Below are 12612 nucleotides of genomic sequence, written 5' to 3' on the forward strand. Positions count from 1 at the left end.
GGAGAAATTGACAGTAACACAATAATAGGAGGAGACTCATATGGGGTGGGCAGATCATCAGAACAATTAATAAGGAAATACAGGTCTTAAATGGTACATCAGATGGGATGGATCTCATTGATATCCTCAGGACATCCCATCCAAATGCAGAAGAATACACCTTCTCAAGTGCACATGGAACATTGTCCAGGATAGACTAGTCTTGGGTCACAAATCAAGCCTCAGTAAATTTAAGAAAATTGAAAATGTATCAGGCATCTTCTCTGACCACAATGCTAGGAGACTAGATATCAATTACAAGAAAAAAGCTGTAAGAAACACAAACACATGGAGACTAAACAACACATTTCTAAATAACCAACAGGTTATTGAAGAAATCAAAAGGGAAATTAAAAAAATTTCTAGAAACAAATGACAATGAAAACACAACAACTCAAATCCTATGGGATGCAGCAAAAGCAGTTTTAGAGGGAAGTTTATAGCAATACAATCCTACCTCAAGGAACAAGAAAAACATTGAATAGACAACCTAACTTTACACCTAAAGCAACTGGAAAAAGAAGGAGGAAAAAAACCCCAAAATTAGTAGAAAGAAAGAAATCATAAAGATCTGAGCAGAAATAACTGAAAAAGAAATGAAAGAAATAATAGTAAAGATTAACGAAACTAAAAGCTGGTTCTTTGACAAGATAAACAATATTGACAAACCCTTAGCCAGTCTCATCGAGGAAAAAAGAGAGAAGAATCAAATTAACAAAATTAGAAAGTGAAAAACTGAAAGCATTCCCCCTAAGATCAGGAACAAGACAAGGGTGTCCACTTTCACCATTATTATTCAACATAGCTCTGGAAGCCCTACCTATAGCAATCAGAAAAGAAAAATAAATAAATAAATAAAAGGAATCCAGATGGGAAAAAAAGTAAAGCTCTCACTGTTTGCAGATGACATGATACTGTACATAGAAAACCCTAAATATAGTATCAGAAAATTACTAGAGTTAATCAATGAATTGAGCAAAGTTGCAGGATACAAGATCAATACACAGAAATCACTTGCATTTCTATATACCAACAATGAAAAACCAGATAGAGCAATTAAGGATTCAATCCCATTCACCATTACAACAAAAAGAATTAAATACCTAGGAATAAGCTTACCTAAGCAGACAAAAGAACTGTACACAGAAAATTATGACACTAATGAAAAAAAAAAATCAAAGATGACATAAACAGATGGAGAGCTATTCCATGTACCTGGGTAGGAATAATCAATATTGTGAAAATGACTATACTACCAAGTATAATCTACATAATTAATGCAATCCATATCAAATTATCAATTGCATTTTTCACAGGACTAGAACAAAAAATTTCACAATTCATATGGAAATACAAAAGACCCCAAATAGGCAAAGCAGTCTTGAGAAAGAAGATTGGAGTTGGAGGAATCAACCTTCCTGACTTCAAGTTATACTACAAAGCTACAGTCATCAAAACAGTATGGTATTGGCACAGAAACAGAAATATAGACCAATGGAACAAGATAGAAAGCCCAGAAATAAACCCATGCACTTATGGGTACCTTATATTTGACAAAGAATGCAAGAATATACAATGGGGCAAAGACTGCCTCTTCAATAAATGGTGCTGGGAAAACTGGATAGCTATATGTAAAGGAATGAAATTAGAACACTTCTTAACATCATACACAAAGATAAACTCAGAATGGATTAAAGATCTCAATGTGTGACCAGAAACTATAAAACTCTTAGAGGAAAACATAGGCAGAACACTCGATGACATAAATCAAAGCAAGATTCTCTATGACCCACCTCCTAGAGTAATGGAAATAAAAACAAAAGCAAACAAGTGGGACCTGATTAAACTTAAAAGCTTTTGCACAGCAAAGGAAACTATAAGCAAGGTGAAAAGACAACCCTCAGAATGGGAGAAAATAATAGCAAATGAAACAACTGACAAAGGATTGATTTCCAAAATACACAAGCAGCTCATACAACTCAATACTAGAAAAACAAACAACCCAATCAAAAAGTGGGAAAAAAGACCTAAACAGACATTTCTTCAAAGAAGACATACCAATGGCTAACAAACACATGAAAGAATGCTCAACGTCAGTCATTATATATATACAAGTCAAAACTACAAAGAAATATCACCTCACACCAGTCAGAATGGCCCTCATCAAAATGTTTACAAATAATAAATGCTGGAAAGGGTGTGGAGAAAAGTGAATGCTCTTGCACTGTTGGTGGGAATGTAAATACATACAGCCACTATGGAAGACAGTATGGAGATTCCTTAAAAACCTCATGTTGAGGTTTGACAGAAAACAGAAAAATTCTGTAAAGCAATTATCCTTCAATAAAAAATAAATTAATTTAAAAAAGGAATCAGAAGTAACTGTTTAATAATGTAACTTTATAAATAACTTTGTCAGGGAGACAAAGAATTCAGACAAAAAATGGTACTGTAGGAGGATAATAACTAATATGATAAAGTCATCACTGTATTCAGTTCAGTTCAGTTCAGTTGCTCAGAGGTGCCCAACTCTTTGCGACCCCATGGAGCACAACATGCCAGGCCTCCTTGTCCATCACCAACTCTCTTAGTTTACCCAAACTCATGTCCATTGAGTCGGTGATGCTATCCAACCATCTCATCCTCTGTCATCCCCTTCTCCTCCCACCTTCAATCTTTCCCAGCATCAGGGTCTTTTCAAGTGAATCAGCTCTTCACATCAGGTGGTCAAAATATTGGAGTTTCAGCTTCAATATCAGTCCTTCCAATGAACACTCAGGACTGATCCTTAGGATGGACTGGTTGGATCTCCTTGCAATCCAAGGGACCCTCCTTAAGAGTCTTCTCCAACACCACAGTTCAAAACATAAATTCTTCAGCGCTCAGCTTTCTTTACAGTCCAACACTCATATCCATACATGACTACTGGAAAAACCATAGCCTTGACTAGACAGACCTCTTTTGGCAAAGTAATGTCTCTGCCTTTTAATATGCTCTCTAGTTTGGTCCAGCAGATTACAAGAAATTTTGAACATAAAATGGAGGGGTGATGGTTGTATAGCAAACTAGATATCTAAAAATATTCATATCCAATTATCAAATGAAAGCATGCTGATAATGAAGACAAAGATCACTCAAGAGAGATATGAAATTTAAAATTAGAGAAAAATATGATAGAACTAATCACACAGAAGGCACATAATCAACAAATTATAATTAACTGGATAGACACCAATAATTAGACTGCACATTTTTTCCCCATTCAATTTAAAAAGTGATTGTCAGATCATAGGGCTAGACATTTAAGTATAAGCAAAATAGGACTATAATTTCTGAAACCCATATATATTTGTAATCAGCTTAATATTTTCTAATTTTCTAGAGTTTGATTTTTACACAGTGTGTTTTTTATGACAGTAGTCTTAATGAGTTTCAATGAAAATAATTATGTACAAAATGGAATATAATTATTCAAATCTGATATTGCCTCATATGATTGCTATGTGTGTATATATATGATATACATATTAATATCCATATATGAATATATGAATACTGATGTTCAATTTAGTATACTATTAATAATATGGGAGAAATATCAATAACCTCAGATAGGCAGATGACACCACCCTTATGGCAGAAAGTGAAGAGGAACTAAAAAGCCTCTTGATGAAAGTGAAAGAGGAGAGTGAAAATGTCGGCTTAAAGCTCAACATTCAGAAAACTAAGATCATGGCATCTGGTCCCATCACTTCATGGGAAATAGATGGGGAAACAGTGGAAACAGTGTCAGACTTTATTTTTGAGGGCTCCAAAATCACTGCAGATGGTGACTGCAGCCATGAAATTAAAAGACGCTTACTCCTTGGAAGGAAAGTTATGTCCAACCTAGATAGCATATTCAAAAGCAGAGACATTACTTTGCCGACTAAGGTCCGTCTAGTCAAGGCTGAACTGAACTGAATAATATGGATATAGAGTGTCATTTCTAATATATTTTGGAATCGGAAAAGTTACATTCAAAATATTTTTGAGCTATCCATCCAAAATAAACTTTAGGAAATCAGACTCTGAAATACAATACAATGAGAAGTTTAAAGTAGTGCTATCAAATTTCACAGTTCCTTTGGAAATTTAGGTGTCATTACATACTATGCACTTGGGTGTCTTGAACATGTTTTGACTTCTTGGTATAGATTTTATCAAAGCCTCTTTCAAAATCACAAGTTGTGTTTAGCGTCAACTGTGGTGATCGAGTAGACAAGTAAAACCTTGTCTTAAACTAAGATCTAAAGGCATCTAAGAATCAAACAACTGGACCTTTGAAATCCATTAGATTATCAGACTTTGTTGAAAGCAGGAAAAGAGAGAAGCTCTTAGGTCAGGAGGCACAATAAAGTAACAAAAGATAGCTTTGTATTATAGCTAGTGATCTGAGGATTATTCTCAGTTTTTTTCAAATACTTGATGTAGAAGTGACTTTTGGTAGCCTTCACTGAAAATTAGCATCCTGGCATTCTCATAGATGTGTCTGACTTTTCTTTAGAAGATGCTGTATTTACTCCTAGACTTTGGCATTGTAAAGTCTAAGTGCAAATTAACTGTTAGAACCCACCCCCCCCACACACACACACACATTTCAGTGATTTTAAAGACATGTGGAGCTGAACAGAAATTATGTGTCTTATTGATGTACTTCTTACATTATAATAAAGAATTTACTTTCATTTTATGACTGGATAAAAAATTTAAGGGATTAAATCACTCACAGATAGATATTTTGAGCTTCTTAACATGGGATGTGCTGACAAATAGCCCCAGAAAATTTCTGTGTTTTAAGCCTCTGATTGGGTTTTATGCTTTCTTTTTTTTGAAGTTAAGTTATTTTTCTTGAGTTTTTAAAGAAATCCAGTGAGTTATCTTTATCTTTGCTTTCAGTAAATATCCTAGCTACACAAATAACCAGGTGATTTTGAATAAACCTATGGAGTCAAAGTATAATGTCTTTAACAATTAAAGCTTAAAAATAAATAAAGCTTACATATATTTACAATATTTATGGTTATTATTGTGCTATGTTATCAGTAAGGTTTTTAAGGCAAATCTCTACAGTTTAAAATACTTTCAGGGCAAGAGTTGAGCACAAGGGAGAATCAGGAATAGTTATGTGTGTTTCTTATTTAAGTAAGTTACATACGTTTTTGCAAGCATTTTCCCTACTCTTTTCATAGTGACTTGTAACTCCTCCCATGGACACATCCTTAGCTGGAGTTGACAAGTGCTCATAGACTAATTAGGGGACACGTGTTCTTCATTTCTACAGAGGAATGTGCATTTCCAATTCCTATGATGGTCAGGAGTCAACTAGAAATGCTAAGTTCTTATGTTCTTCCATTTTGAGGAATAGATGATAAGAAAAAAATAATTTGCTTAGATTAAATTGACATGGTAGAGACAGTAGTAATGGCCAGGAGGTTACTAATGCCATGCTTTTAATTTCCAGTGGATTTATCCTGTGGGGATTTTAACAGTAATTGTGATGAGTTTAATAAAATGAACTAGATATACAACAAAATACAAAAATGCAAGGATATATAGTTATTAAAATTTATAATATTCAAACATATCGAATCTTATCTGACAAAGTATATCCTTAAAGCTTCTTTCAGAAAATTTAAAGCTGCCTTTTAAAAATCAGAAACCAATGTTGTGCTTTAACTGTTCCTCTGTGTTTTACCAATCTCTCCTAAAATTGTCTTCTCTCTCCTCTGTGTCATCACCTCTATTATTATTTTTTGAAACTTAACCTCATGATACAGTTATGCTATAAGATTGTCCATATTAAGAATAAACAGTAAACATTTCTCTCTCAGTGTCATTTTGCTCTTTGACTGTTGCTGAACGCAATGATTTTCTCTTTCCTGTCTCTGCTCCATTTCACAGCAACTTTTCTTAAAGCTGCCTACATTGCCACCTCCCATTCTTCTCTAAATCAGTACCAATAGGAAGTAATCATCTCCACAGCTCTGCTAAAACTGATCTTGCCAAAATCTTCAGTTACTCATGTAGACAGATCTGGTGGTCACTTTTTTCCATTTTACTTGAACAATCAATACTTATGGATAGTGTTGATATATTGTTCTTTATCCTCTTAAAGCCTTTTGTCCTGGTTGCTATAATTTCTTGAAGGTTCAATTTTCCTCCTCCAGTACCAGCCATCAGTCAGTTTCCTTTGTCAGTTCTTACTACTAGGCTTGATGTCTAAATGTTGGGATGCCCCATGGCTCAGTTGTAAGTAAGCCTTTTCCTCTTTTCTGTTTATATCCTCTTCATAGTTTATCTCCTCTAGTGCCTTTGTTTACATACAGCCTTTATGCTGATGGTTGCCAAATTAGTACTCTAGGTCTTAGTATTCCTCTGAAGTTCCAACTACATACTCAGATGCTTAAGAGACATGTCAAAATTAACTGATCAAAACATAATCTTGATGTTTATTCTGACCCCCAAGTATGTTTCTTATCCAGTGTTTCATTATCCTTCATCTTTCAAGTTATTTAAGTGTAATCCATTATCTCATCTTTATAACAACAATAACCTAATTGATGGCTCTGTTTCCATCTATGTGTGGATTTGTTTCTCACATCTGTGTGCATTGTTAACAAACTAATCTGGACTTTGGTAAGGAGAGACTTTATTCAAATGGATTATTGCCAGAAGAGGGAAAGGACAATAGGAGGAGGAAAACTCCCAGAAATAAGGAGTGCTTTCCCGTCATGAGCTCTGAAAGCAGCTGAGCAATTGGGCTAAAGAGGATTTTCTCTTGTTGGGAGGAGTACACTGGCTAGGAAGATGGAATATGAGGAAGGAGGGTGAGTAGGTGTCTTGATGTGGTAGTAAATTAAGAATATTTTAACATGAAGACAGCCTGTTTTCAGGAGAGTGTGTATGCTGGCTCATCCTGAAGGTGCATCCAAGGTCAAAAGTCTGGAGGAAGGAGAGAAAACTGACCATTGTTTCAGTATCTAGCAGTTTGTTCTCATTGATCAGTGGGACAAAATAGTTCAGGAAATCACATATAAGGCAAAGAAAGGGAATTTGGAGGGTCTGTGTCAGGCCTTGTCAGAGATAAACATGTTGTGGGATATCTGAGTCTCACTTATATCTTCTGGCAAGGACATTTCTTTGCAGTAAGCTATTTCCAAGAAGACAAAAAGGTAGATGTCTTAGCTGTCACTCTTTTCCATGAGCACAGGACTCCTGTAAAATTAAGTGTTGACAGAACTGTTCTTTCATTTCTTATTCATTGATTGGGCAGAATTATCTTTAGCAGAGTATTTGTTTCATACTTAAAAGCTTTTTTTTTTTTTTTTCATTTGTGATGAAATCTAAACTTCTCATTATCTTCAAGGTTCTATCTGTTTAGGAACCTGTCTGTTTCTCTGAATTCATTTGGGAATTCATTCCCTCTTGTCTAGTATGCTGCAAGCTCCTGGCCTTCTCAGTGTGCTTCCAAACAAGCCAGGTCCTTTTCTAGACCTAGAATGTAAGGCCTGTGACAGCAGGGACTGTTCTGCTTAGTCTCTGGCATGCTGTATTCTCAGAAATGGAATTTCCCTGGCACACAGTAGCCAGATATCCAAACAACATGTGAATGAAAAAACATCTGAGGTGTTGGCATGATTTTATGAATGGTTTTCAGTTTGTATTCACTTGGTGATACATTTTGACAGAAATTTAATTTTGACTTAGGCTTGCTAAATAAATGGTGAAGTATAGTGGGGTCATTAATATTATTTTTTGTATATTGGAATCATGTGAACCCTATGTCCTAGAGTTATTATTTCCTATGAATATTTAAAAATTTTCTTACTTTAAAGAGAAGAAATAACACATGCACAACCATGTGCACAAATAACATACTTTATATGTTATTTATGTATCATAACAGTGCCCATACTTTCTATGTTGCATCTGTTGAGAATATTTCAAGAGCTTCTCTATAGATCTAAAAGGAATATTATCACTGCCCCTAGCTTGTGATCGCTCCTTCACATTTTATAGTGGTCAGAATACAACAGTTTTTTCCTCTTCACTTCTGGGAGTGAAGGAAAAAAAATTAAGTCATTTCTAGTCTGTAGCATTTTGACCAAACTCTGTTAACCAGGAAATAAGAACTTTTTCATTCTTTCCCTGATATTTGGCAATCTTACATAATCAAAAGCAGTTTTGTCTTTAAAGAGTCTAGGGACTTTTGAATGAATCTGTAATACGAAGACAACAGTTAATGTCAGAAGAATTATCTTAATTTTTCTTCTACAAAAATCCGTTCAATGGCCCAGTTCAAAAATGCCTCATCACTAAATAATTCTGGATTATTGGTGATATGTAAATAGAAAATAGGGCTTCCCTCATAGCTCAGTTGGTAAAGAATCTGTCTGCAATGCAGGACACTCAGGTTCAATTCCTGGGTAGAGAAGATACCCAGAAGGAAATGGCAACCCACTCTAGTATTCTTGCCTGGAGAACACCATGGACAGAGGAGCCCGACAGGCTATAGTCCATGGGGTCACAAGAGTTGGACACGACTGAGGGACTAAACCACCACCACCAAATAGAAAAAGAGGAGGAGTATCGGAAGCCAAAATTACCTGAGACAATGTTTAAGGACTACTCATCTAAGGGTAAAATGGGTAGTGTTCTGATAGGTTTGACATATTCAAGTTTGATCTGAGCCAGTGTTGATGAAACAGATCCAATGCACTGGATGAAATTCAGCTACATAGGAATATAAAGTAGCCAATGTTAAAATTGGAGAAGGCAATGCACCCACTCCAATACTCTTGCCTGGAAAATCCCATGGGTGGAGGAGCCTGGTAGGCTGCAGTCCATGGGGTCACGAAGAGTCATACACGACTGAGCGACTTCACTTTTACTTTTCACTTTTCACTTTCATGCATTGGAGAAGGAAATGGCAACCCATTCCAATGTTCTTGCCTGGAGAATCCCAAGGACGGGGGAGCCTGGTGGGCTGCCGTCTCTGGGGTCACACAGAGTCGGACACGACTGAAGTGACTTAGCAGCAGCAGCAATGTTAAAATTAGTCAAGGTAAGCACCTTACGATTCCAGGTGGAGAGGACTCTAGGAGCAGAATAGTAGCTGGCACTTAGGTGTATGGAGAAGAGGTACCAAAGTCAAGTCTGGGCAGGAATAAGGGGATTACCAGGGTAAACAGCCAAGAAATCCAGCGTTCTACTGTCCAGACTCAGTGTATTGTTGTGGTTCCAAGGAGGAAATTGGGTCAAGCTGAGAGATTGAGGGAAAGATACCTGAATCTCAAACACACACACACACACACACACACACACACACCCTAGAAACATACAGATTGCAACTTCTGGATAGGTTTCTTATGCTGGTCAGTTGTAGAAAACAGGTGAGGCCAATATCATATTGAAGGACCACATTGCCAACAGCCAAGTGGGCCTAAAGAATCCTGACTCTGTTCAGTGTTTAGATAACTCTGGAAAGCATCTTTATCAAGCTTGAGGAGATGGTCACTCTTAGTTTATATTCTCAACTCACTCACACTCCTACAGCGAAAGTTTATATGGACAGTGTCTATGTTAGCATTGATTACATGCATACATGACATTCTTTTGATATTTATAAATTTGTTTATACTCTGCCATTTACTGTCCTCCAGTTTGCCTAATTTTGCAATATGATAATAGTAAATAGACCTGCGGTTTGTATTTTATGTTTTCATTATCTCTTGACAATAAAAAATGTTTGGTTTATAATCACTTATTACAATGCTATGTTATTCTGAGTTCTGCCCATGGACATGTTTCTTTGAATTAGCAACATATTGACAGTAAAAAAATATATATATTTAGGCAGATCAGGCATTCTTCAGTTTTCTAGAGTCCTGACAAGTCCCTTTTAGGCAACCCAGCTGTTGCCTAACTTTACAAAACCTGCCTGGCCACAGAGGCATTTAAATTTTAAACTTTTACTTTACATGTATGGAATGGTAGGAGGAAGGTATGAACTGGAAAGAAAAATAGTTTTTCATATATTTTAATCTGAAAATCAATTTTTGCAGCATCAAACTAAGCATCTGGTACATTGCATCCTGATAAATAAAGTTGTGATTATTTTGGAATTAAATAGAAAGAGTTTCTCTGTTTAAATAAAGCTTTATTTACTTTATCTATACTATATGGCTATTTTGGTTGATTAATTTTTCTTCCTTGGTTTTTGTGATATCAAAAGCAATATATACTCATTTTGTGAGTTTATTTTTTTTTCCATTTTTATTTATTTATTTATTTATTTTCATTTTGTGAGTTTAAAAGGTGCAGCTAAGTGTGGAGATATAAGAAAATTTACTCTTAAACACAACACACAGAAGAAAGCGATGTTGAAATTATGGTTTATGCCTTTCAAATTTTTATACATCTTTATGTATTTATGTTTATGTCTTTTCTATCATACCTATATATGAAAATAAATGTGTATATATCTCTTTTTTATTAAAAATGGATTAAAACAAATGGAAACTATTTTATTATTTTTTATGATTTATTTTTAAGATTCCTCATATAACAAAGTATTTGTCTTTCTCTGACTTATTTTACTTAATATTATACCCTCTAGAACCCTCTATTTTGTAAATGGCAAAATTTCATTTTTTATGACTGTGTAGTAGTATTCCTGTATATATATACCACATCTTTATCATATACACCAGATCTTTATCCATTCATCTATTGATGGGCACTTAAGTTGCTTCCAGTCTGTAAATGATGTTGCTATGAACATGGAGGTACATGTATCTTTTCATTTACTGTTTTTGTTTTCTTTAGATATAGGCACAGTCGTGGAACTGATGGATCATTTGATAGTTATAATTTTAATTTTTTTGAAGGACTTCCATACTGTTTTCCATGATGGCTATGCTAATTTACATTCCTACCAACTGTGTACAAGTGCTTCCTTTTTTTCTGACATCCTTATCAACATTTGTTATTTGTATTCTTCTTGATGAAAGCCATTCTGACAGGTGTGAGGTAATATCTCATTATGATTTTGATTTGCATTTATCTGGGATGTATTTGCACTTACTTTGGGATGTTAATCATCTTTTCATGTGAATGCTGTCCATCTGTAAGTCTTCTTTGAAGAAATGTCTACTCAGGTCTTTTGCTGTTTTTAATCAGGTGGCTTGTTTTTGACATTGTGTTGTATGAGCTGCTTATAGTTTGCATATTAACTCTTTATTGGTGTTATCATTTGTAAATATTTTATTCCATTTAGTAGGTTGCCTTTTAATTTTTTGGATAGTTTCCTTTGTTGTACAAAAGCTTTTAAGTATAATTAGGCCCCATTTTTTTTTGCACTTATAAAATTATATTTATTATTTATTTAAAATATAAATTTACTTATTTTAATTGGAGGTTAATTACTTTACAATATTGTATTGGTTTTGCCATACATCAACATGAATCTTAGGCTTTTTCTTTTTCCATAGAAGACTGATCCAAACAATGTTGCTATTATTTATGTCAGAGTGTCCTGCCTATGTTCTTTTGTAGGATTTTATGGATTTCAGTCTTGCATTTAAGTATTTAATCCACTTTTTTATTTTGCTATGTATATGATGTGAGAAAATTGCCCTAATTTCATTCTTTTACATGTAGCTGTTCAGTTTTACCAGCATTACTTACTAAAGAGACTATCTTTTCCCCATTGGATATCCATGCCTCCTTTATCACAGATTAATTGACAATTGTGTGTGGGTTTGCTTCTGGAAAAACTTTATTTTTCTGGGCTCCAAAATCACTGCTGATGGTGATTGCAGCAATGAAATTAAAAGACGCTTATTCCTTGGAAGGAAAGTTATGACCAACCTAGACAGCATATTGAAAAGCAGAGATATTACTTTGCCAACAAAGGTCCGTCTAGTCAAGGCTATGGTTTTTCCATTGGTCATGTATGGATGAGAGTTGGACTAGAAAGAAAGCTGAGTGCTGAAGAATTGATGCTTTTCAACTGTGGTGTTGGAGAAGACTTTTGAGAGTCCCTTGGACCACAAGGAGAGCCAACCAGTCCATCCTAAAGGAGATCAGTCCTGGGTGTTCATTGGAAGGATTGATGTTGAAGCTGAAGCTCCAATACTTTGGCCGCCTGATGCGAAGAGTTGACTCATTTGAAAAGACCCTGATGCTGGGAATGATTGGGGGCAGGAGGAGAAGGGGACGACAGAGCATGAGATGGTTGGATGGCATCATTGACTCGATGGACATGGGTTTGGGTGGACTCTGGGAGTTGGTGATGGACAGAGAGGCCTGGCGTGCTGCGGTTCATGGGGTTGCAAAGAGTCAGACATGACTGAGAGACTGAACTGAACTGAACTTGCTTCTGGACTCTATTATGTACCATTGATCTCTGTGTCTGTTTTTGTGCCACTAGTATTTGTTTTGATAGCTTTGGAGCATAGTCTGATTACAGGGAGTGTGATACATCCATTTCTATTCTTCTTTCTCAAGATTATTAATACTTTGACTATT

The sequence above is a fragment of the Oryx dammah genome, unplaced genomic scaffold (assembly GCF_014754425.2).
Source record: "Oryx dammah isolate SB20612 unplaced genomic scaffold, SCBI_Odam_1.1 HiC_scaffold_3, whole genome shotgun sequence".
Classification (NCBI taxonomy): Eukaryota; Metazoa; Chordata; class Mammalia; order Artiodactyla; family Bovidae; genus Oryx; species Oryx dammah.